At 42.5% G+C, this 27,864-nt stretch overlaps 1 protein-coding gene across 4 annotated transcripts in view; it reads right to left on the reverse strand.

Moving 5' to 3' along the window:
- The window catches only part of SSBP2 (single stranded DNA binding protein 2), a 919,192-nt gene that overhangs the window by 844,245 nt on the left and 47,083 nt on the right, over positions 1–27,864 (reverse strand). The gene's annotated exons all lie outside the window — the stretch shown is intronic.

A 27,864-nucleotide genomic window follows, 5' to 3' on the forward strand; every position in this document is an offset into this window, starting at 1 on the left:
CTGTTCACTGAAGCAAGCACCACTCCCCGGCCTGGAAACTGCTTCACCCAGGGAGGGAGAGACACAAAGGAAGGCCTGGAGCCAGGCATCTGTAGATGATACAACACTGCCCTTGAATCACACAACATCACCCCCACCTCGCCTGCCACAACCCCTCACACAGACAATACTGTCTCGTTCACCGTAGTGAAGACTCGGCGAGGCCATAATTCCCTGCACGCCTAACGCCATGGATATAGTTTTGTGCTTCCATCTAACAAATAGGTGCATTTTGACTGTCCTGTCCCACCGAGAGTAATTGGGCGCGCTTGCCTGTGTGCATCTTTTTCTGCAACGGAATCTACGGAAGTCAAGAGACTTCTCATGCACGTAAACAGTGCAACGGGGACTGAATTCTTCTGGTGGGATGTACAGTATAAGTTTACTATGATTTATAACAAAGAAGACCCTATTTTACAAGTCCAGCAAGGTTCAGATTACAGGGGGACCAAGCAAGGAATACTAAATTCCTTAGCTCTAACAAGGTTAATTAAGGGCATTAGAGTCAAACTACGAAACACAAATAAACAAAACCAATTAAACAAGCCAGATCCCGAGTAATAGCAAGCAGAACAAACGTACGTTACAAGTTGTAGTATTTACATCGAGGCGCCATTAGAGAGTTAGACACAAAATCAGCTAAAGAAGCCCAGTAGTATTTTTTAACTTGGCCTAAAAATTAAGTGTCGTGAAGTCATGAAAATGTGTACCTGCTCAACTGTCTTTGTGCTTCCTTGCCCATAGCCCCCCTACCTGCAATTGAGTATAGTTTGGTTACAGTGGCACACTGAACATGGGACCCACGTCTGGCATTCCCTGGCCATTAGGGCGTACATGGCAACATCACAAAATAAAATGATGAATGGAGTGTTAAAACTTTTTGAACTCTCACCCCCAGTCACAGATCTGGCTTGAATACATCATTATTTTGCCTGCCACATCAACCCAGTTTGGACCCAGCCATATGCAAATCAGTCGACTGATGGATTTAACCCAGAGCTGTAATTAAAAGGTGAGTGTCTGAAAAGTATCAGCACTCTGTCTATCATCTTGTGTTGCTATGTTCGACCTAAGTTACCAGGGTATGCCAGGACACGAGTCCGCTCACTGCACCACTGGATTCAAGCTAGCTTGGCTGATGAGGGATGATACCCCAAAACTTGTCCCAGGATGCTGGTTTCTGGTCCAGGAAGGACCTGGCCTGGCAGTTCGGACTGGACTGTTCACAAAGGGGAACAGGGTCAAGACTGTTTTGCATATGGCGGAGTCCAACTGGGGTGGCGTGGTGAGCAAAAGAACAATGGATTTAACCCAGAACTGTGACTGGGGATGAGTGTCTGAAAAGTTAATTTTGTTGTGTTGCTTAGTCACAGCAAGCCAGATCACACAAGAGGTCTGCCAGGTCTCCAGGACACACAGCTTCAGTAGGAACCCTCCTCCTTCAAGTACTTAGACTAGGCGTAATGGGCAGGATAGCAATCACAAAGCTAGTGGTACTCCCCAGACTGTTTTATCATCATACTAACCTACTGCACAAAATACCCCCTCAATCACTTCCAGGAACTTAGGGGCCAGATGTACATAGCTTTTTTGCTTTCACAAACAGCCCGATTGGCAGAATTGGGCCGATTGCAGATGCAAAAAGGCACTTTCAAATGTTCAAAGCCAAAACTGCAATTCGATAACCTGTTACAGAATCACAATTTCGAACTGGTAATCGGTATTTAGAAGGGGTGTGTTTAAGGCGTCACTTCCTAATACCTCTAGTTGATGGAATAGCATAAGAACAGTATGTTTTATACCCCAACCTATGGGGGGTTTCTACCATCCATGTTTCCTGTAGGAATATGACAGCGTAATTCTCAATATAGGAACACCATACCACATCCTCAAGGTTCCTGGCTAAGCCAGCTATATTCCAAGATATCAATCTAATATTTGTTTTCCCTTTTACACAGGGTGAATCTAATACTATTGGTAGGTTGTCGTTTTCTATAACATCCTCTAGTTCAACAAAAGGATTTAACTCTTTGTCTTGATTATAATCTTTACTAACGTCATTAACCTCCATAGTCACTGTGAGGCACTTATCAGGTACGCCCAAACTGATTACCTCACTCAAAATAGAATAATGGGATTTAACGCAATTTACCAATTTAACTGTCCATGAATTTCTGGGGCTCGAAGGTACTATAAGTTTCGGTTTTAAATATTCTATACTCTGTTTTTGTTCCCACGTCTGGGTGTATACTAACATTTCTGTGATAGATTCCCCTACTCGTGGGAGTCAATCGTTTTCATCCAAAGTACTCAGTACCGAAAGTCTATTTTCAATTGGAATATAAAGATTTGCGTTTCTTCTATTAGTCAAGAGTCTGTGCGTTTTAGAAAATTCTGATATACTGGCTAAATGTCTATAAAAATAACCCAGAGAATGCACACCCACGTCAGACTCCTCTACATCCAAAGAAGCTGCTCTAAGAAGAACAGTCGCAACATGTTGAGGGTGCCTAAAGTTAATAATTACACAATCCCCCTTACATTTTTTCTTCGCGTTTCCGATCCATGATACCCGTCTAGTGGACAGTATATGATCGGATAGATGTGGGGGGAAACCACAATTTTTGTTTAACCAAGCAACTGATTTCCGTTTGAGAGAATCATGTGATTCCTCACGGAAATTCATTGCTGTTGGGTCTAAGGGAGGAACATTCGAAAGGACTATGACATATGGTTCACAATCAGGTGGGAGATTAATATGATTTGGTCTGTTCACGGGAGTAGTGTACCTCACCTGGGTAATGATATTAGATGCAGCTGCTTTTATATGTGGGGTACTATCCACCATACATGGTGGCTCCCTAGATTCTGGTAAACATGACCTCTGTGCTACAACCAATTGTGCAGAGTTACCGGGATGGACGGGTAACTCAGATTGTTTTATAGTCTGTTCCTTACACATCTTATCTAAAAGACCACCCAACCTAGATACCTCCGTAGATAGCAATTCAATTTTTTCCATAAGAGGTTTAGTCATATGGTCTAGTTTTTCCTCAAATAGCTTAGCGATGTGACCCAAGAGATCACAATTCACATCGTCCTTATTAATTATAATCTCGTTATTAGCTACATTACTTCTATGACCAAATTCTATCGTTGGTTTAAGATGTACGTTCCCCTGCTTAATTTGCGTTTTTCTGCATTTTCTAACAGCTCTCTTAGGAGGAGAGTGAGACAATGCGGACTCACTCGGGGGCTCCAATGGGTCTTGAATTGATGGTTCTAAAACTAAGGGTAAAATGGCTGAGTTTTCCAAAGGGAAAGCTTCAATATTAAGGGGATCCACCATAATAGAACTGCTGCCATTGCCTACAGAAGAAAACATTTCTGAGGTGGACCCCTTCCCTAAGGATTTCCTTCTATCAATGTTTATCTTGCTCACCATTTTAACCAAATAATTATCCAGGGTGGAAATATTTGTAGCCATTCTACACCACCCTCACGTATATAACAACCACTACTAGTATTGATAAAATACTTGATGGACTGTCTAGTATTTATAGCCCTGCCCTACACAAAACTTTTATATCGTAACAAAGTATAGGGCGCCTACATATATCAGCAATAACACAAAACAACAAGTGTATCTGACCCAGAAGGCACAATAACTAAATGGAGCCCAAGTATACAGCTTACTAAAGCATTAACAGATTAGATAGAAGCAATTAGCAGCTTAGCGAATTGGCCCAACCCGACCCCTTCCGGCCCCCTAACGGCCACACAACGGCCCGCCCTTTGCCCGGGCTTAGCCCGGCGCGGTCCCGCGAGACGGGGGGCAAGATCAGTTTAATAGCGCCTTCGGGTGCGCAAAATGCGTTGGTTCTGCTTCCGGGGTGCAAGGGGACCTGGGTAATGTAGTCCCGTCCTGTCCCGTCAAACGTTCCCCCCACACAACGGTCGCGATGTCAGGCGACGGCGGGGGGGAGACGTGGAGGCCAGCAGAAGGAACAGCAGCCCCGAGGACCACAGGGGCACACAGGTATGCAGCACGATGCGGGCGTAGGTAAATTCTGCAATCAGCCGATTGCAGATGCAAAAAGGCACTTTCAAATGTTCAAAGCCAAAACTGCAATTCGATAACCTGTTACAGAATCACAATTTCGAACTGGTAATCGGTATTTTGAAGGGGTGTGTTTAAGGCGTCACTTCCTAATACCGATTCACATTGGCATGAACCAATGTTTTGTGACTGAAATGCGGTTGCAAAACATTCACATTGTAACACCAAATTGAAGTTGGTGCTAAGCCATTTGCAAAAGGGAATGGGTCCCCATGGAATCTCTTCCCATTTGAGATTGAAAAATATATATTTTGTAAGAGCAGGCATGGACCACTGTCTACTCTTAAAAAATTAAACAGAAAACTTTTTTTTTTTTTTTTTAATGAATCCCATTTTCCTTTAAGGAAAACAGACTGCACTTAAGAAAAAAAAAAGTTTTCTATATTGAAAAGCAATCACAGACATGGTGGACTGCTGACCACTGAAGGCCACCATCCCTATGAGTTTTGAGATTACCAATGGGTCACAAACTGAGATGTACCTTATTAATATTAATGAGGTAGGTCTACTTGCGACCTACTGTGAATCACAAAAAGTGTAAAACACACTTTGGTACATTAGTGTTTGCGATTACCAAATCAAGAATCACAAAAAGTAGCAATTTACTAATCGCAAACACTAAGCTTCGTAGATCTGGCACTTAATTCTTTAGTGACCTCACTGACATGGAACAATGGGAGGAGAGTCTACTACCACTTAGGGGGACATTTTGGCCACCCGGTGACTGACAGCTATAGCCCCAAAGAGAGGAAGTGGCCATGGCTTAGCATGCATGCATGCAGAAAAATTGCTAAACCTTTTACTACCTAGGGCACAACACAAAGGACTTACCAGACCTCGTAGTAGCTATTCAGCTGAGTTTGTGAGAGAGTAGCTTGATACAACGCTCCCAGCAGGGATACTCACCAAGAATCCCACTGAGGGTTTTCCTGCCATCCTCTGGGCAGACAGCCTGAAAACAATATGGACTACTGACATTAGGGGACCTCTATGAAACTGGGTATGCCCAGACATGAGCCCCTTACTCACTGCACCACTGGATTCAAGCTAGCCTGGTTGGTGAGGGGTGATACCCCAAAACCGGTCCCAGGATACTTATTTCCACCCAGGGAGGACCTGGCCTTGCAGCTCGGGCTGGACTGTTTCCATATGGAGCAGGGTCTAGACTGATTTGCATATGGCTGGGTCCAAACTGGGGTGACTTATAGAGCAAAACAACAATGGATTAAACTAACATCTGTAACTGGGGGTGAGTGTTTAAAAAAGTTTCAGCAGTCCGTCCATCATTTTATTTTGTGGCGTTACTCTATGTAAATGGTCAATTGCAATTGTATGGGGATGTCATGGAAGGATATACTTCTCTTCTGCCCACCTACCCTGTGTTCGTCTCCGAGGCCTTCTTATTAGTACATGCAATGTACATGGAGGTACACTTGTATAGTTGCAATACTCACTGCCTCATGAGTGATTCCCAGTGTAGCAATTACCAATTGCCTTTTGTCATTTGTTCCTCCTTTTTTTTTTTCTTTGAGAAAAAAGTAATGCTGATAATGTCTGCACTTTTAAGCCTGGGCTTCCCATTGTACCTCCATGAACTAAACACCAGAACCAAAGATCCCAGTGATCGTACTTTGTTGGGGGTTTGTACTGTAACAGTTATGTTTTCTTTATTCATGATCGTTTGTATTTGAAACTCAATAAAAAGATTTTAACTAAAAAAAAAAAAACAATAAAAAAAAATACTACCCTCTCATTTGATCTCCATACCAATCATATTCCATGTCATACTGAAGAGTTCATATTTCTTTATAAGCATGCAGTTACCTGTATCATGTGGTCTAGTTTGTGGTTCATAACGTTACTCACAACTTGACTTAAAAAAAAAAGAAAAAATTAGACCATAATAATATCATGTAACATGGACTTAAACACCCCCACCCCACATACCTGCCCCTCTGACCTAAACTTACCCACACACCACCACAGTTCACATAGCACACTGCACTTGTAATCCAACATTAACCACCAATTCCCTCAACTAGTGGATGGAACAAAGCCTGGGGGAGGGGGGGGGGGGGGGGAGGGGGCAATGCCGGCAGTTGGAAGCACCAGCAGCAATGTTGAGGCTTACCTGGGAGGCACCTTCTCCTTGGGAAGTGGAGGAGAAGCACAACAGATCTTTATGCACTCATCACCCAAACATTGAAAGTGGGATTACCAACATACCCCCAATGAAGAACTAGAGTTTAATTACATTCAATAAACTTGTCCCTCTCCAGTAACAGTTACTCATCTGTTTCCTTGGCAGCAGTGCTGTCAACCTGGCGAGAAAGAGCACAATAAATCGACATGCATCAATCACCCATCCACCCTCAGTTTGAAAGTGGGATCAACAACACATCCCCAATTCAGAACTACAATTTAATTAAACTCAGTACCCATGTCCCTCTTAATAGTTACTCATCTTGGCCACCAGTGCTGTCACCTTGATGAGAATCCACTTTTGGTCACCAACTCTTCTTAGTCTGCACCTGGGGGTTCATCTGCCATGACCTCAGCAGTGATTACGATGCCTGCCCCACGTTTTGGCTGCAGCCCAAGACTCAAGTTTCTTTAAATGGTAGAGCTCTCTTTCCAGTAGTTTGCCATCCTTACAACCACTACCAGGCTTCTTGGAGAGTATTAAAGTGCTACGTTTTACCCTCTCCATGAACCTGTAGTTTGCCCAGGAACATCATTATATATTTCAGCTTTCACTTCTTTTTCTGTAGAGCACCAACGGCCCTACAGTGGAATATAGTGGGACCACACTGACTGTGTTACGTCAGGAAAAATTAAGAGGTGTTCTCGAACGGTATTGGGCCCTAAAGCTGTGAAGCCTATAAAATAGCATTTCCCTAAATCAATCATTTAAGATGTGTGCTATTACTGCCCCTGGTCTATTTCCTCGTTTTGGAGGAGACACCGGCCCTCCATGCACCCTCTCAAAAGAAAACAACTTGGATAGCACTTTGGGCTGAAAGGTGTTCAGTAGAAACGACTCAACTAAAGTTCAGACGATCAATTGAATTTCTCCAGTTCTCCCATCGTACAAATACTGTCCTGCAAGAGCACCTCTTTTCATCTTCAGCCTTCAACAAAAGCCATTTGATATCTTCCCTCATTTGAAGACCCTCCTCTTTTTTAGCATCAATATCCCTTACTATGTGTGCCTTCTATACACACACACACACACACACACACACACACAAAACTGTCTCGGTGACCTTTCTGAGTTCGCTTCCAGCTGCAAGATATCCAGTACTACACCATCTACCTTATGTTCTACAGTGCGAATGGTCTCACAGATAACTGCCAATACTGCCTGAACCAAGGTCCAGTGCTTTTTTTTTTTCTGCTTTGCTATTTGGTCATTTGTACAATGTTCACCTGATTCTTACCTGGTGTGGTCCTTCTTGATTGCATACTTTACTACTAGTATCTTTGATGGGCCGACAAATTCAGGGCCTGTCTTGCCCCATTTAGACACATTTTTCCACAAAGAGTTACACTACTTAATTTTATGGGGCGTTATTAGAGTGATCACCCATGACCTCACCTGCACTTTCTTGCCAGAGGGGATAGCGGCGTCCACTAGCACACCATTTACTTATGGCCCACTTCACCCCAATCGAAGAGGTACTGCCCTCCCTTTCTCACTCCTGCATGTGTCCTGTGGTCTGTCAACCACCTGCAGGGCTATGACAATGGGATACCTGTTGTGTTTCCACATGTCCATAATACAATCAGGGTATTATTTATCCTCGGATGCTCTCCACCTAGATCAACCAACAGTTCTGCAGCTCTACCCTCCCACTTGCCTTTCATATTAAGGGAGAGGAGGAGAAGGGGAAGGGGGAGGGGAAAGACTCATGGGCCATGCCCCCCCAATCATTGCTGTTACTGGTCACATCACCCTCAACTTGACCACCAGATTTTGTGGCGGAGGTCGAACCCCAGGGTCAACCCTCCAACCGCTTTTGTGTAGATCAGGCCCCATTCCGCCATACCTATTCTTGCTTAGGTCTGGTCCCAGGAGAATTCATCAGCCAACAAATTTCCTCTGTGCAGACCAACATAGTAGGTAAAGCCTTGAGGAAGAGGTATGCCACACCTTTCTGCACCATCTGTGGATCCCTCTCGATCTATGCAGTCCTCAGATAGACCACCAGGATTGCTGACTGGTCCCTACTACACCTTCGTATCCCACCTGTACCTTCAAATGGGACCTCATGCAAACGTTTAGAGCAGAATTGCACCAAATTTGCCAGGAGCTCCACATCAGGAAGTCATCTTGTCCTCACAGCAAACCCCCACACTAGCAAATTAAATGTTGACCACTGCATCCAATCACTGACCAGGGGTTCTGGATTTCAGTAAGGGCTTCTTAATAACAAGAAACCATTAATCTCTGCTATACATCTCAAGACAGTAATAGAAAGTCCCTTCTGCTGGGTATTCCCATAAGAAGGCATGTTCCGGCCATGACAATCCTGGGACACATTCTGTGCGACACGCAGATTGGCTGATGTTGATCTGCCAGCTCCCTGAGAGGATTGCCATCTACACAACAGGGCGATTCAGAATAATTTAACCAGGCATGGGGCTGGCGCTAATAAGGCTGATTCCTGAAAATTTACCCAGGTATGGGGCCGATCACGCCAGACAGAGGGTTACAACCACTATGCTCTCAGATATAGACATAGAGTTACGTAGATATCTCTAGAAACACTAAAACATCCAGAACCACAAATCGTCATGGTTGGCTAGTTTATCTTCTTTACCCTGATCGTAATGATGATTACTTTGCTTTGTTTCATCTGCCCAATTATCGCAGCACACTCTTTGTATACTAGATTGCAACAGTTTCAATAAATGCATACCACACATCTTTGTATCTCGCCTTGGCATGCGTGAGTAACTGAGTAAAAAGGGTATGATCTGTTGCTACAGCTTCCCTAGGAAGTCAGTGTCATGGTCAGGTTGCCATAATCACCTTTTACCCAAGGGGGTTTGGAGGTTTGGGTGAGGCACTGTGAACTAGCCAGGAGCTAGACCGACAGGTACTAAAGGTCTGGATTGCACTCAGTTTCCCATACTCTACAGTGCGGTCATCCTAAACATGCAGTCCTATTACCAAAGTAGGAACCACATAACATGATGGCACCAACGTATCAAGGTCAGGTACTTATTTAACTGATCCTCTGAGTAGTTACCTCTTGTATGTCTAAGGTGCCCTATTAACCTTTATATTGAGACGTCTGTGGTGTTAGGGAAAACTACTCCTCAGCTGTATAGGTAGCAACTATATTTGTCTATAGGTTGTTCAAACATGAACATTTAAAAGGATACCTGACTTGGAGTTTCAATTTATAAATTCTTTTTTGTACAAAATGGCAAATCCAGCAGTTATTCCAGTAAACTGTAGACGTGCTGTGTTAGAAGTAGGATTTCTGGTTTAGAGTAGAGTGTACAAGCAGGAACCACTATTCTAGTTAGGGTAAGTCAGATACACACTAAAAGATAACCTGTGCTCACCCTCTGGTAGCTTGGCACAGACCAGCCAAGCTTATCCAGACAGGCACTGTGTAAAGTAATTGTGCAGACACACACAGTAACACAATGAAAACACCACAAAAACAGGCCATACAAGTTTAGAAACATAGCCAATATTTCTATAAAGAAATAAAGACCAAAACAACAAAAATCCATTGAGTAGAATTAGAGTTATGTATTTTTAAACAATAAAAGAGTTCCATCGCTTAGGAGCAAATAGTTCTTTAAGGGTTATTTGAGGTTGCGCTGGGCCAGGCCAAAGTCAACAATTCAAGGCAACCGCGATAGAGTGTGGGTTGGGTACAGGAGCCCTGCAGGCCCAGGGAAAAGAGTACCTTGATCCTGGTCGTGAACATTAGATGCGTTGATTTTCCTCACGCAGTGCAGGCAATGCATTAGTTCTATAGGTGAAGTGCCGGTGCTGCGATGCGGTGATTCCAAAGCTGATGCGCCAGGTTTTTCCATGTACAGAAGGGAAGCGCTGATCTTCCTTCAGCAGTGGTGGCACTACGATGGCTCAAATGCGGTGATGGGGCAATGGCGAAGCGCTGGTTCCGAAGGTGATGCGGCGGTTCTGCTCCCACAACAGGGTCGATGCACTCATTGCTACTTCCAGCAGGCAGGAAACACATCGATTTCACTAGTGGAAGTATTTGGGTCCACTTCCAATGAATCAGGCACCGGAGCAAGGATAGAGACTTAGATATCTCCAAGTCTCTGGAAACAGGAGGCAAGCAATCAAACCCTTGAAGATCACTTGGGGTGCAAGACAGAGTCCAGCTCTTCCCCAGCAAAGTCAGAGATTAGCAGGCAGAGGGCAGCACAGCAGATAAGCAGTCTCTCCAGGTCAGCAGTACAGCAGAGTGACAATCCTCGATGCAGCACAGCAGTTCTTCTGACACAGCCCAGTTGTAGGTTCAGAACTGTCTGATTTGGTGGGGTTGGAGACCCAGTACTTATACCCAAATGTGCCTTTGAAGTAGTGGTGACTTCAAAGAAGGGTCTTAGAAGTGCACAAGTATCCTTTCGTCCTCAGCCCCGGATCCAGACTGTTGGTAGGGGTAATCAGACCTTTGTGTCGGACAAGCACTGCCTATTCAGGTTTAAGTGTCAACACCCTTCCGCCCAGGAAGAGCCATAAGAATGCAGATGAGACTCAGACACAACCAAGCTTCCTGTGTTTCTGGCTGTCTAGAGGGAATGCACAAAGTTTAGCTGTCACCCACCCCAGACCTGCACTGGAGACAGGCTGCAGGCACACAGAACTATAAGAGCAGAGAAATGCCCACTTTATAAAAGTGCAATCTGCAAATAACAAATGCTCCTAGTGGAATTACTTTGATACTATTTGTGTTCAATCACAATGGTCAAACATATCTAATCTTCAATAAATGAACCATGTATGTATGTAAGTATATATGTATGTATGTACTATTCAAATTAACTGTATTAGCAACAGATTAACCTCGAAAAAAAATACACAAACATATGTATCCATTGATCATCAACACTGTAATCCGTATCAATTGATCATCAACACTGTACATCCTCCTACCACGATCACATTATTATATAAATATATGTAATCTCATCCAAAGACCCCAGGGAGGAGTAATAAGGCACCTCTTAATCAAAGACAATACATTAATTTACTATCTAACCAAGTGAATTTCACTGTGGCTTGTCAATGAGGAGTTGTCGATGTTTCAGTCTGCAATGGCAAACAGAGAACCTTCAGACCATCTTCAGGTCTCAGTGTTGACAGAAGATACAAAACTAAAGTCATACCTACATACAATAAATGTTAAATGAGATAGTACGTAAACAGGACCAAAACACACCAGGTGTACGGCCTGTTAAACCAAAGTGCACCAAAACAAATGGTGTTAATACTACTCCAATCCGAAAAACGTGTGTAAGAAAGCCAAAATTCACTCCAAATGACCTAAAAGTAGGAAATCTTAACGCATAAACCAAACATATGGAATCCCCCAATACCAGAAGTTAAAAATGAGAAAGTGAATTGTAGTAACCACACAGAATCACCCAACAACATCTTGATCAGGCTCTACTTACATATTATATGTACCAATGCCTCAAGCTGCTGCCCAGTGCAAAAGAGGAGGAATAAAGCTTACAAAAAAACCACAGGCAAATATCCTCATTAGCCTGAACCCATATTGTGTTAATTAACAGATACCTTGAGGGTCCCTCAAATACCACTCACCTTCCTATAAGAGACCGCAAGCATCTGTCTCTGTGGCTCATCTCTCTGCTATGACGAGTCAGCGTGAAACGCTGAACTTTTGAAGGGCACATTTAAACCCCAAGGACATCACATGACAACCACTGCAAAAACGGCAGCCATTTTAAAGTTTCCAGATCCACATATACAAACTGGGAAACCTGTAGCAAATCCTCCATGGGACACAGTTGATTCAAAACCAAGTGAAACTTTACTAAATGCCAAAGGCCAGCAGGCTTCAGACATCTATCTATGTGGGTACCCGCTCCATATAGACGAGTCCGCAAAGATTGGATCTGTTTGACCATTGTGAATGAACACAAATAGTATCAAAATAATTCCTCTAGGAGCATTTGGTATTTGCAGATTGTCTGTATCCAGTTCCTAGGGGAAGACTGGGTTGCCCTATATATTTTTTTTCACTTTCTAAAAGTGGAATTTCTAAAAATAATAATGTTAAATCCAACTTTACCATTAAAGTGGATTTATCATTTCCATTCCCAAGATATGAAAAATGATGGAACTATGTCTTTCTAATCAAGAATTATAGGTTAAAAGTGTATTAAGGATTTCCAAATGCTAGTCTATGAGAGGAGTAGGCCTCACAGTAGTGAAAAACGAATGTGGTTGTTTGTCACTACCAGGACAAGAAAGACCTAAAAGTACATGAAATACCTTTTAGTTACATAGCTCCCTCCCCTATGGGCTGGATAGGCCTACTTTAGGGGTGACACATGTAACAAAAGGGGAGTTTCAGGCTTGGCAAGGGGTTTTAATTGCCAAGTCCAAGTGGCAGTTACAGTGCACACACAGGCTATACAGTGGCAGGCCTCAGACATGTTTAAAGGGACACTTCAGTGAGTGGCACAATCAGTGCTGCAGGCCCATGAGTAGCATTTAATTTACAGGCCTTGAGTACATGGTATACCCCTTCACAAGGAACTTATAAGTACATTAAATATCCCAATTGTAGATATAGTATGTTACCATGTTTAGGGGAGAAGCACATGCACTTTAGCACTGGGCAGCAGTGGTAAAGGGCTCACAGTCCTAACCCCCACAAAAAGAATAAGCAAAAATATGAGGCAAATAGGCAAAATGTTTTGGGGAAGACCATCCTAGGGATGTGACAGGTCTAGCATTCGGTCGCACAACATTTACTTTTAAACGGGCTATCTAATGGGGGTGGAGATGTTACGTTTGTGGTGTTGTAGGACCCCTTTAGCACCTATATTGGGCACCCTTATTTTAGCATTAGGCCTATAGCCTATGCCTTTTACATTCATATGCATTTTATTTCTTTACATATTTTTAGCACAGCCAGCTTTTAGCTCATTGATTTTACATTTTAATCAACTGCCTCTTTCCATAAAGACAGTTGTTTGCTCTGCACATTTTTATCAGCCGTTTGTACAACGTGCACTCTGTGCCCTGCTCTCCGATCTAAACATAGGGTTCAGATAGGAATCTCTAGGCTTTCTAGAATCATACAAAATGGTGGGGTTGTTTATCTCCTTCTGGTTGTAATGATGATTCCGTCTTGTTTTTCATCTGCTTTATTATTGCAGCTCATGGTTTTTATACTAGGATGCAATTGCTTCAATAAATGCATTAAAATCCAGTTTGCATCTTATGTCTTGCCTTGGCATTTGTAAGTAACTGAACAAAAGGGGTATGGTCTGTTTCCACATCTTCCCTTTGACACAGTCTCCCAGACTCTGTGATGTTGCAGCCCTAAACACACAGTCTTATTACCATAATAGGAACCATAAGACATGGCGCTAGCAACATTGGCTTGATATATACTTAACGGATCTTCTGAGGAAATGTTTTTTTACATACCAAAGTTACCCTAATCACCTTTATACAGAGTTGTCTGTGGTGGTAGGGCAGAATTCTCCTCAGCTAAATAGGTAGTACCCATCTTAGTCTATAGGTTGTTCAAGCTTGAACCTTAAAAAGAACACCATTTGGTGTTTCCATCTCTGAATTTTGCCCTTTGAATATGGCACAGCCGGTGGCAATTCCTGTAAATTGTAGACAACCTGTCACACAATATTTACTTGATAATGGGCTTGCCAATGGGGTTGGAGATGTTACATGCATGGTAGAGGCACACAATGAGTACAGAACACAACTGTTCTACTTATAGGTCACTTTTCCTGCAGTTGATGCAAATACAAAACACTTTTCACACACGTACTGTAGCTAACACACTTGCATAAAATAGAGCTTATCAATATCTAGAAACACCACTGACATATCAATAATTGGTTTCATATACTGATAACGTTAGATTAGGACACCCTAAGTAGTGATTGGGCGTCCTGGCCAGTTCTAGCTGCCTACACACCATTTCCAAATATACAAAACTTACAGGCAGCAGATCGGCATCCAATATATAATAACTGTAGTTAGAACATAGAGACGCTTAATACAATTCGAAATGCTGACTAAACACCGCCCTACAGCAGGCTGCTCCAGCTGCTCAACAACTGCCTACACCAGAGATAAGCCCTGCAACTATTAATGCAATTATGGGTAAGGCTCCCACCAAACATGAAGAAATTCCATTTTGGACTGCACAAAAAAATTAATCAGCTGGAAGCAGTGTTTCCCCATATGGGACCCAAAGACAAACACAGAATTGTCACTGTTTGCTTGCCATTTAGAATGGTTCCCTCCATAAATGACTGTGCCACTTGGGGTATCGTATTTGCTGCAGTGTTTACCACAATCCATGGTACACCAACTCTGGCAAATTTACTGGATATGCTGAAATATATTGAACACGGGGCTACCCAGGCCCTGGATTTGGAAATTAAATTAATAGGGAATTTTGTCACAGTCTCCTCAATAATTTTAAGTAATATTAAAGGGAAAGCAGTAGCATAGCATTGGCAATACACCAACAACACACACAAGTTCCACAGATATACCTGGAATGCAAGTTATCAAAAGATTATTTCTTATACTAGAATAGGCCAGGAACCTGGAGGCCAAACTGTGTAAGCCACAGCTTAAAAGTAATTCTGAGAAAGATAATACAAAGCAAATGCTGGAAGGTTCTAAAAAACGCTAGGGCAATAAAAAAAATCTAATGAAGATAAAGTAGAACAATGAAGAGAAGCTCCGCAGTCGTAGACCTCGGAGAAATGCTACAATATTAGAAATCGTGACAATATGGAACCTCCTGACAGATATCAATATACCGAAATACGCCCTTCTTGTACCTTTAAAGACTCATTTGACATACGAACCAAGAAAGGTGGGCGATCAGAACACAGAAACGAATATGTGAAATCAAAAGAGGACTCACGAGGCTCAACTGACATGTTAAAAAAGGAAGATAAACTTCCACAACACAAACCTCAATTTAAAAAGAAGGTTGCAGCACTTTGGGCTAAGTACGCCACACATATTGAGAACCCTACTGATGGACAGGATGTGGGCAGTGACTCTGCTTGACAGCACAGCAGAGGTCACAATAGTTTGCACGAATCTTCAAGAGTTTCTGGAGGTGAAAGCAACTAATGACTACCATTAAGTCAAAACCCCAGATAGGTGCATCACCCCAGCTGACGGGGTTTACAAATTAAAAATTCAAACTGAGAGGGGCATTAAGCGCACAATTACAGTAGTTTTCTGGGAAAGATTAATGCTAAGCAATGACATTCTTCTGGCAGAAAAAAATTGGCAGCCAGAATTTGTCCAAACGCTCCCACAAGGGAATGGTGTCATTTTGGCATCTTTTTCAGTCCTAGTTCCAGATCCAGTAAAAGAAGTCTATGCTGCAGATTGGGCTCTGGCATAGGCTCCAGCGCTGTACCACAACCACGTGGGTTGGCATAAGGACTCTCCTTATCATGTTATATCTATACAGTCTAATCTAAAAATACAACCTTCAAATCCAATAAATCATGATGCTAAAGCCTTAGTGTGGGAGATTCTCTCACAACTAGGGGACCAAGGAGTAACTGAACCCGGCGTATCAGCTATGAATAACCCTTTGTTTGCCGTTGATACGATGGACCATTTTTACAGAATAGCCTTAGATTACAGACATTTAAACAGTCATACACGCGCATTTGTCTTTCAAAACCCACATAGTTCAGCTCTTATGAACAACTCTACATACAAAACAACCCTGGATATTTCCAACAGGTTTTTCTGCTAAAATCTAGCACCTTTAAGCCGGGATCAAAGATCATTTTCTATATTAGGCTCTCAGCATTGCTTTTGCTAATTTCCTCAAGGGTATAAGAACAGTCCAGGACTGTTCTCAGCCTGTGTGACATCAATATTACATGGTATTGAGCCTGAGGCGTTGCATTATGTAGATGATATCTAACGGATGACTACCTCAGCACACATCTGGGCCTGGTAAATTGCATTGTACTGGGACTTGCTGACTATGGCTACAAATTAAAATTTAAGAAAACTAAAATTGTTTTCCTCAGAGTCCTGTTTCTGGGATACAAGCTTTTAAATGAGGGGAACGTCTGGCACCATACTTCTTAAAGAAGTGTGCACAACTACAACCACCAAACCATATTAAAAAACTGCAATCCTTGTTGGGATTCATATTCCAGATTATGCACAGCATATAAAGCCACTTTACGTTTTGATCGGTCCTGATTTCTCAAGCAAACATTAGCCACCACACTATACACAAATTCTCTTGCATGCTTGAAGCAAGGCAATTACACACCTGTGGAAAAAAGAAAATTGGTAATCTGGGTCTTTCTGGGTGTGATGGGATTCACATGTTTTTTAAATGATCTTTATTGAGTTTTCTGGTGAGACAATTATCAACAATACTGTATACAGCAACATAGAACCTTTAGCGGTGAATCAAACATTCCATCAACAAGATCTTTTCAACACATTTAACCTCTCCCCACCTCAGCTTTTGCGCAAAAGGGTCACTGAACAAAAATCAGATACGGATACATAATGATGATGTAGTAGAGCTATACAATTTGCTGGACATGGACTGTGTCAGATAGGTGATCAGTAGGTTTCCCAGTAGTGGGATTCTGGAGATGTGAACATGGCCGCCCAGGCCTGGAGGTCGTCTTCTAGTATAATATCAATGCGGACAAGTTTCATGCAGATCTCTTCAGCAGTAGCCCAGTCGGTGACATCTCTGAGACAATCAGCGTATTCAGAGGAGGCTGCACTCATCCATTTAATAGCTATGCAGCGTTTTGCTAGTGTGAGGCCCAACAGGGCAAACTTTCTGATAAGAGTGCTATCAAATGGGGAGGTTAGTAGGCCCAGCAATGCCATAGGACTCACATATGTCACATTTAATGAAGGTAGCACAGTACCCATAGCGTATAAATTGCACTTATACTCCAATGCTGAAATGCATTTAGCACCAACAGAAACAATACTGAGTGCAGCTCAGTTGGCAGTCATCAAGTAGACCACTAGCCCAGGGAAGCGTGTCATTACTCAGATCCCAGCCCTTGAAGCTACAACCAAAGCCACCATTCCAAACACAGAAACAATGCATCCACGTTAGACGCAATGACTACCACTGATGTTTTTGATCCAAAACTTCAGACCCAAGAAAAAGGGCCATCTGGGCAGAGCGAAGGGATCTGGCGGAGGTGTGGAAGGAGATGCAATGGTTCAGGTAGGCTGGTCCTGCGTTGTGTATGGCCTTGTACGTGTGGGTGAGAAGTTTGAAGGTGATTCGCTCCTCGACCGGTAGCCAGTGGAGGGCCCTCAAGTGTTAAGTGAGTCTGGCAGCAGCGTTCTGGATGAGTTGATGTTTTATGATGTTCCTAGTTGAGGTGCCGGAGTAGAGGGCGTTGCTGTAGTCGAGCTTGCTCACGACTAAGACGTGAGTGACTGTCTTGCGGCAGTCTACTGGGATCCATCTGAAGATCTTCCAGAGTTTGCGTAGTGTGTGCCAGCAGGAGGAGGTGAAAGTTTACCTGGCGGGTCATGGATAGGGAGGAGTCAAGGATGATTCCTAAGTTGCAGGCGTGCTCGGTTGGCGCGGGGGGCTCCGAGGGATGTGGGCCATCATGAGTTGTCCCAAGCTGAGGTGGCGTTTCTGAAGATAATGAGCTCCGTCTTGGAGTTGAGCTTGAGGCAGCTTTCTCTCATCAGGTGGCGACAGCTTCCATTCCTGCGTGAAAGTTCCTTTTGGCCATGTCCAGGTCTTCTGTGAGGGAAATGATAAGTTGTGTGTCATCGGCATATGACACACGATGTTCATACAGTGGCTTCTGACGATGGCAGCAAGAGGGGTCATGTATATGTTGAACAGTGTGGGACTCAGTGAGGATCCTTGGGGGACTCCGCAGTTGACTCCTGTGGATCTGGAGGTGTAGGGTGGGAGCCTGACCCTCTGCGTCCTCCCAGAGAGGAAGGAGTGGATCCATTCCGGGGCTCTTACGCGGATTCCTATGTCGTGGAATCTGGTGCAAAGTGCTGTGGGAGACAGTGTCGAAAAGCTGCTGAGAGGTCGAGGATCATGAGTGCTGAGGTGTGGCCGCGATCTAGGAGTAATCGGATGTCATCAGTGGCAGCCAGGAGTGCTGTCTCCATGCTGTGATTGCTGTGGATGCCTGACTGGGAGCTGTCCAGGGAGTTGTTGGCCTTGATGAAATTCCGTAGCTGTGCGTGGATTGCTTTCTCTAGCACTTGGGTGGGGTAGGGTAGCAGCAATATGGGCTTAAAGACAAACTGCTACGGACTCATGTAAAACATAAGCTGGGCCACCAACATGCTGGAATACACGTCGTAGGAAGCTGATTAAGCTGAGAAATCTGCAGTTGCTATAACATCTGTTGCTGCAATAACTTGTAGTCATACAAGGGTGGATGATGACATCTTGGCTGCCGTGAATGCTGTGGCTGAAGGCAAGCCTTTACCAAATGCATACCCCAACAAATATTCCTACAACCTAAGTGCCCAAAACATCCCCTTTGTAACAATACCATGGGTGGGTGATCTTGTGATACCCAACCAAGATCGTAGGCTAGAACTGATCAAAGCAACTCATGAGGGTGTTGCTTCTGCCCATGCTGGTGCATTGGTTACCATCGCTCTTCTGCAAAAACGCTATTGGTGGAACGGTTTATACAAACAGACCAAACAGTATGTCCATAGCTGTGACATCTGTCAACAAATTAAAAGCTCCACCATAAAACGCCCACTGCAGACACCCATCCTAATCACAAATAAGCCTATGGAGTGTTTATACCTGAACCACTGTTTGTCCCCTAAATTTAGATGGTGCATACAAATACATTCTACTTGCAACAGACTCATAAGGGTGTGGCCACAACGGGTGGCTGATGCGCGAACTGTTTTTGGACATATGCAGTCGCAACATACCTCTCGGACCAGGCCCCTGCTTTTGCCTCTAGCGCATCTAAGGACACCATGGGAACGATAGGTTATTCTAATCCCTACCATCCCGAGGGAAATTCAGTAGTGGAAAGAAAAAAATAGGACTTAAAGCAATCCTTAACAGCTAGAGTACAAGGCTCAGGTCGTAGTTGGAGCCATCATTTGTATGGAGTCCACAGAGCACTAAATAATCTGCCTAGAAGATTTTTGAGAGGTTATACCCTTTATGAAGTCCTGTTTGGCATCCCTATGTACATCCAGATATTGATGGTCCTGGCACAGTGGTGGCAGAAACACCTTTTGATATCAATGAACAAGTCACTGTCTTGCACGAATTACAACAGTTCCAAGATGAACATGCCTTAGCACATGCCATCACCTTGGGGATGAGGGCTTCAAGAATACTCACAGGCTGGGTTCTGAAAATTGGGGACCTGGTTTGAGAAACAAAATACCAGTGAAGAAAGAATTTGGCCCATCCTACCAGGTACTGGTGCCGGTTTTTGGAATACAAGGTAAAAGAACTGTTATCGTACCATCAATGCCTGGCTCCAAAGAGAACCGCTTTGTCTCCATTGATCACATTAAGTTGCATCATGTGGCCAATCCTGCACAATAGGATGAGGTTGCTCCTGCACAGTAGACCACTAGGATTCCTGGGTTGGTCCCTTGCCCCTCTTACTACTATACAGTAGATACCTTTTCCAGCATTAAACAATGCTGAAATTATTTCCCCGAGGTTGGGAAGGGTGGAGAATTAACTTTTTTTGCTTCCAGTTACTGCTACATCAACAAGAAATGTCACAAATGTTAGTTTGCAAGTTACAAATGCAACACAAACAGTTAGGATTCTGTTTCTCCAGCACCAGCTCCAGATTTTGCACATACTGCTTCTGGTTTTTTAGCAGAAATTGATGATTTTTCTTTACCTTCTTCAGCACATGGAATACGTAAGCTTTTTAATTGGCTTAAAAGCAACAATTTGATTCTTCTATGGTAATATCTGTGAATTATATTGCTTTCCTTCTATGGATCGGATTTGTCACTGTCTTTTTTCTGCTTATACATGCCCATTATCTTCCTGAACGCTCTGCTGTTGAGCTGGTGGATGAGGTTTTAAAGTCTTATTTGTCTTCCAGCAAAGTGCAAAGAGACTTGTACCTTGTGAACATTTCTGCTGTTTCAGTTCCAGACGAAATTTGCTTGGCATAAAGTATCTTTTGATATATTTGGTCCAATAGAAGTGATACAAAGTCCATACATTTTTAAAATTTCAATAAATTACATTATTACACCTGGGATTGTTTCTGACAACTGGGATGTTTAAACAGTTGATTCTATGCTTTCTGAGCTCGAATTATACTGTGTTTAAAAGTGAACTTTTATATATGAACACTACAAATTTTGGGAAAATGTTCTATTACCTTTTTATGGGCACCATTGTGCACATTGTGCTAGTACTCCCAAGTAGTTTTTAATTGCACACAATCTGAACATTGTCCAACTCCACCAGTGGGGAGTTGCAAAACATATGTAGGAAAATTAACTTTTTGTATGGGCATGGTGTCCCAAATGCCAAGTCATATTATTGCAAATTACCAACATCAAAAGCAAGGACAATGCTAACCGCCAGTAAATTAATTTTCAGACTTGTTTTTTTCCCAGTTAGCCATCCAAGGATATGCTTATTGGAATAAGTCAATAAAAATGGTTTGAGGAACAAACGATTGACAGATACAAGGCATGGAAGCTTTATTTAGGGCATTCCACTATAATTGATTTTCTTGAACAATACTTGCCTTGGGGTAGCAAAAGTGAAATAAATAAATGTACCCAGTATTCCCTCCATCACTATATTTGGCAATTGGCAAAAATTGTATTGTGAACTTTACAGAAGAACAGATCAATGGTATGGTTCTGAACAGTACTTTTAATTCACAACTTTCCTGTCTCAAAAGGTGATTATTGTAGCCAGTGGACACAAATGGTTGTCATGCACGTTTTATCAACTCAACACAGAGTTTTCAAGCAAGATGACTGGACCCTTGATATGTCACTATACAACATACAGGTATAGTTACTGCATACAGCGTTGCTAAGTTATGCCCACAATGGTTGTAAACATTCACGTTACTTGTTGTAAAAGAACACTTCTCTCTCCTTCCGGAGGACAAAGAACTGCAATATTTCTTGTTAGGTCCTAGAAAACCATGCAAACATTTTTTTTATATGCAATTTATAATGAAATTTTGTAGCTTTCACAAATGGAAGCTGCCGCTCGTTTAAGGCAAATAGATAAGAGAAACTTGAAGAAAGCTTTAGCCGTTGTCGATACTGGTTTGAACACACTGTCCACTCACATATACATATTAAACAACATTGTGTCTTCTGCCAATGACATTATTGAGAACAATATGCCATTTTTACAGCAAGTGCAAAGTCAGCTTAGGTCCATTATGCAGCTGAGTTGGACTTGACAAGTTCTGAAGGCGGGTCGCGTGCCTGGAAGCAAGGTAACTCCAAAGAAATATTCGGCACATTCACTTTACACATTAACAACAGATAACGGCAAAAATGGAAGCTAGTTACATCTTGCTTAAAATAGAGAAGCTGGAAAGTTGCCTTTTACAGTAGTTGAAACACCATCATCAGTGTGGTTAATACATGAAGTGATATACCTACCAATATCAACATTCCAATTCACCTTGTGTTTGAAATGCTTTCCTATTGCCAGGTTTGAACATCTAGGTGATAGTTACATCTATGAGGTGTGGGAGCTGCCCTTTGATTTCAAATGCTTGAATGGTGAAAAGGAGGTTTTTCCCTCAGCGGAAGTGAATGTGAATCTCCTGTAAGCCATTCAATGATTTGCAAACAGGTGGCGTTGCACGACGTAGGTAATGTGTTGGCGCCTAATTTAGCTTGCTACTTTAAGGGTATTCCCGTCCCTTTGATTCGCTCAGTGTGTCTGTTACTTTCAAATGGAAGTTATTTCATGCTTAGTAATCAAGGCTGCTGTGGGATGAGAACAGGTGTAGCATATGTGATTTCTGAAATGTGTTAGCCCCCCCATGCATGAGACAAGCGTAGCAAATATTTTGCCTTCCATTGATAATTTCAATGTCAACTTTGACAAGCTTGGCAGGCTGAAAACATTGTTTCAAAAACACGCGGTGCTTACATCTGCCTGTGAAACATATGACCTACAAGTAGCAAGGTCATGAGCGGAGGTAAAAACCCTCTTAAATAACAACTTTCCAAGGCCCTTCGGTGAACATGTGAGTCGCATTTTCAATGCTTCAAACACCAAATGGGTTGTACACTTTAAGGCAAAAGGGTCTGGCTTTGCAAGTACATTCCAGACTGTCTTTGGAGTAATACCATAATCCATCCACTCGCTAATTTTGAGTGTTTTTGGAGGCATACCACTGGTATTGGTGTTAATTTCCAGTATCTTGCTATTGCTCTTTTTGCTCTGCAATGTATGTCCCATCTCAAAACCAAAATGTGATAGAGCTTCCATCAACCCAGCTGTGCCGTGATTGCATGATGCAGTACTTCGAATTACCAATGTTGGAGGAACTAAAAAAGGAATGGTCACTGTAATTTCGGCTAGAGTTCTATTGTGTGCAGCCTGTGTTCCACTGCTTGTAGTGCCCTTTCAAGAGTGCACTGGAAGTCTATCTTGTCAAGCGACTGGTACTTCCTACAGACATTAATCTGCTGATGTTCCTGTTGAGGGTTCATTCCTGAAGTTGTCCTTTGAAAATATGGTTGCCTTGTGATGCTTTCTATGCGCCACCTTAAAGGAACATGGCTGATACTGCTCCAGGAGTCCTTTCTATGGACATGATACGGAATGCAGACTCCTCAGCTGCAGCGGAGGCCTCGGATCATGTGTGTTCCATTGACCTTCTGGATGAGATGTTGGTGGTAATATTGTCTGTGAAAGGAGGATCCCTCCTGGACTCTATTTCAAATGATGTTTTTGATGACCTCATGTTGAACTCCATTGACTTAATTTGGTCCAGTTAAATTCTGATATTGTAACTGGTTGCCCTGCATGTTGGTGTGGATATTTTTAAGGCTTTTTAGATGGGTTATAAACTATGTACTTCATGCCTGGCAAGGGGAGGGTGTTGTGAGGACCGTTTTAGGACCAGGATTGGTCACCCCTGCATTAACTTAGTTTAACAATTTATGTTCACATTTTATTCATGTTAATGAGGCAGTTTTTTTAGCAATGACTTTAATACATTTTATTAGCTTGCTTTTACTCTAGGAAAATAGGGGACATGCTGCTCAGTTAGCTTAGCCTTTGAACAACATATAAAATCGGGAATTTGTTGTCCAAGGCTATGGAGCAACATACACAATATGCAGACTAGTGTTGCCAATCCAGGAGAAAGCTTCGATCACCAAGAACCAGCCCTAAATCAGAACTGTATTCCCAATTTGGTATGGTTTATTATATAAAACATGCACTGACCTAAGGAGGGCTAAGGGCATTCAGGCCACGATGATCCTGGGACACACTTTGTGTGACAGGCTGCTCGGCTGGCCATGATTTGCCAGCTCCCAGAAAGGATTGCCATCTACACAAGCTGAATCCTATGGTTATCTAGGTATGGGGCTGATTCCTTAGATCGGGCCAGGCACTGGGTTACAACAACTATGCTCCCAGATATAGACATAGGGTTAGGTAGGAATCTCTAGAACCTCTACAACCACAAAAAATCATGGTTGGATTGTTTATCTTCTTTACCCTAACCATAATGCAGATTACCTTGCTTTGTTTCATCTGCCTAATTATCACAGCCCCTTTATATAATAGATTGTGATTGTTTCAATAAATGCACTGAAAACATATCTCACATCTTTTTTTCGCCCTGGCATGGGCGAGTAACTGATCAAAAGGGGTATGATATGTTTACACGGCTTCCCTGGCAAGTTAGAGTGTCATGTTCATGTTGTCATAATCACCTTTTACCCAGGTGGATTTGGATATTTGGGCGAGGCACTGTGAGCTAGCCAGGAGTTTAGGCTGACAGTTACTAAAGGTGTGGATTGTGCTCAGCCTCTCACTCTCTGATGGTGTTGCAGTCCTAAACACACAGTCCTATTACCAAAGTAGGAACAGCATAACAATCTCTTGTTCTCGGAAATTTAATAATCTGATGGCCGAATTGAAAGCCTTAAACTGACCAGAGTCTTCAAAATGTCTCACCTGGATTAGAATGCCATGTACAAAAGATCTCCCAAATCTTTTTTAAAAGTACAACATCTGGAGTAAGCACTCTCTTGGATGAAATAGGAATCTGTACATGGATATTGCTAAATTCATAGTGCAGAAAATCCTCTGCCACTCTTTCTTAGGCTGTGCTTCTCACCTAGGGAACCCACTCCCTCTGACTCTGTACCAAACATCCCCAGTCAATGCATGGACGTCAATTCACCAAAATGCCAGGGGTAGCGGAAGGAACATCACACGCCATTTCATATTTACTTTAAATCACACACACATTTACATATACACACATATTCACTGATACACACACTCTTTTACACAAACACTCTTACCCGCAAGCATGAACAACATACATTTAAATGTGTTTGTTTCATACCTCACTTACCAAGGAGGGTCATATTCCAGCTAACTGTACTACATTTTTTTATGAGCGTAATCGTGAATAATATATTATTAGTCACAATTAATGTAATACAAGAACTGATTCAAACAAGGAAGGGGAGCCCCAAGCAACATCCATAAGGACGTGCTGTCCCTTTGTTCCTGGCACTGATTTTACAACCTCTGAGGCCCGGGGTCGCAAAAGGCAGTGCCAGGGGTCACAACGGGCAAGCTGGGGGGGAAATATTGCAGCTGCGACCCCTGGCGATCCCTAAATGACGTCCTTGGGTCAAAGCCTTCCAGAAAGATATCAATATGTTTCAGTTTGAACTATTCCTTAACTGAACTATAACTCTCTACCTAAATCTGCACTTTCCTCTCTATTTAGCAGGTGCTTGTAACCATACTCTTGCTACATGGAGCACCAATTTATTCTAAACTATTTGTCTGTGAAGCTACAACTAATCTCTTTAATCTTCCCACTAACCATCCCTCATAGGCTTAATGCCCTCTCTGTTTCACAGACACATGGACATGCATGGATGGTCACCTTTGGAAAAGATTAGTTAACATAATATTGAGTCACATAAAAATCAGCTTGCTTTCAAGAGATCGAATAGTAACATTTGTTATTACCCTAATTCATTGGTACTTCCGTTGCAATATCAGAAGTAGTTAATACTAAGATTACCTTTCCAAGATTCTAAACAGTGATGTGGCAGTTTGCACGTAGACCCAACTAACATGCAATATAAATATATTTGTTAACAATGCATGATCTCAACACTTAAATTGCAATTCGGGATGGACAGGTGTAGCATGCTGCACAGAGATGATGCATATGCCAATTTTAGACCTGTGAGGCCGAGATGCAGACAATGAAAGTAATACACCAAGATGTTGAGACCATTTCAGTGTGAATTATGTTGCCTCCCACCTGGGTGACGGTAGGAGAGGTTGCAAGGAGCAGTGTGGCATTTTTGCTCCTGGGTGCTTATGTGGAGGTGAGCTGTGAAATCGGTGAAGATGGAGCATGAGTGTGCCCTAGAACACGTGGGCACCTAAGGCATGTTTGCCAACCTGAAGCATATTTCCTGTCCTAGCTCACTCCCCTAACTCATGTAATATGCAAGGCTGACACCATGGACTAGGATTCGTCTCTCCACACCCCTTGTTATGATGGTGGAGGAGTAAAGCTTCTAGACCTCAGGGCAGAGTGAACAGAAGTCAACGGGCTTTAGAGAAGTGACATACGCAGACCGGTGCATGTCGAACTCATCTACCCATGTTACCCCTAAATACTGGGCTTCTTGGATGTAGCACAGATAAAAAAAAACAGGTGTGTTGGAAATTACTATCTTTTGCATGGAGTATCCCCAGATTTTTGCCTGGACTGCTTTTGGTGGCTGTGGAACTCTGCACAATTTAACCATGCAACCCAGTGATAAACTAACCATGCTCGCCCTTTCAATAGTATTGAAACAAATTGTCAAACCTCCGATTGGTATATTTAACTTAGCTATAAGTCCCTAATAAATGGTATAAAAGTGTATCCAGGGTCTGTAAGTTGTATGTTACAAGTGGACTGCAGCACCTACTGTGCCACCCTTTATAGTGGCAGTGTAAACATCATCCTCTTACATACTAATGTCACCCCTAAATAGGCTGTACTACCTATAAGGCAGTGTATGTGTTATTTAAAAGTGGAACACGTAAATGTTTAATATTACAGATGGCCATGCAGTGAGAACACCTCCAAAGCTATTTTCAGTGTGCCAAGGCTGGCTGTGTCATTGGAAAACACTGGGATATAATATTAAATACTAATACTGTATCTCAGGAATGTGACTAGCTAGAAAACAACTACTATTTTGAATAGTCATTAAAAATCTAATGTAATGGTTAATTTGGATTTGACTAAATATTAAGGAAAGTAACTTTTTCTAAACCCATTTTATTATATTTTGTTAGTAAAGCATATACAACAATCCACTTATGCATTTCCTCATACATTTTGCAATAGAATAATCATCATTATGTTCTTACTCTTGAGTCGCACAGTTTAGTAGTTGCAGTATCATTGACATATAATTGCGTATAATTTCAAACAGGATTACATTCAATAACATTTCTGATTACCCCTAACCTTCCTCCCTTTCTAACCCAACTGCGCTGCTTTTTGCTCATAGTTAAAGTAGGAAAGAAATGGCGTGGAGGATCCTGTATGTGTGCTGGTATAGGAATAAGGATGGTTAAAGAAAGAGGGCAATTCACCTGGTTGTTTTGTATTTGTATTGTAGGTGCTCGGATGGAATCGTGAAGTGTTCAGTTGTGTATAAACTCCATGAAGAGTTTACTTCCTTAGGATTTAGGTGGTCCATTATAGGTCATTTCACTGTCTCCCTGCAGTGTTTTCAGTAATTTGTAATTTAAACTAAGGCATCCCATTGCAGAGAAATAGGGTTTTTATGGAGTCCTCAGTATTCTTCTTTGCTGAGTGTTGAGCTTTCCGCCAGTCTCCAGAGGTCCAACTCTTTACGCCAACTATCTACTGTGGAGGCCATGGGTGAATTCCATCATCTCGTCTTTTATCTTTTGTCTAATAGTAGAGCCAAATCTACAAAGCGAGATAGCGTTCTTGAAGATTTGTGGAGGGGTATAGGCCAATAGGGTATATACAATGTTTAAACGTGTGCCAGTGTGGAGCTTCTGCCTGTTCAACTAGGGCAGTATTAATTCCTGCCCAGTAAGCCCACAAAGAAGGGCAAGACCATGGCATATGAACAAGGTCTGCAGGAACGTCACAGCATCTAGAACAGCCTGGGGATGCTGCAGGAAATATGGTATGTAGTTTTTGTTGTG

This window comes from Pleurodeles waltl, chromosome 1_1 (assembly GCF_031143425.1).
Source record: "Pleurodeles waltl isolate 20211129_DDA chromosome 1_1, aPleWal1.hap1.20221129, whole genome shotgun sequence".
In the NCBI taxonomy this organism is placed as follows: Eukaryota; Metazoa; Chordata; class Amphibia; order Caudata; family Salamandridae; genus Pleurodeles; species Pleurodeles waltl.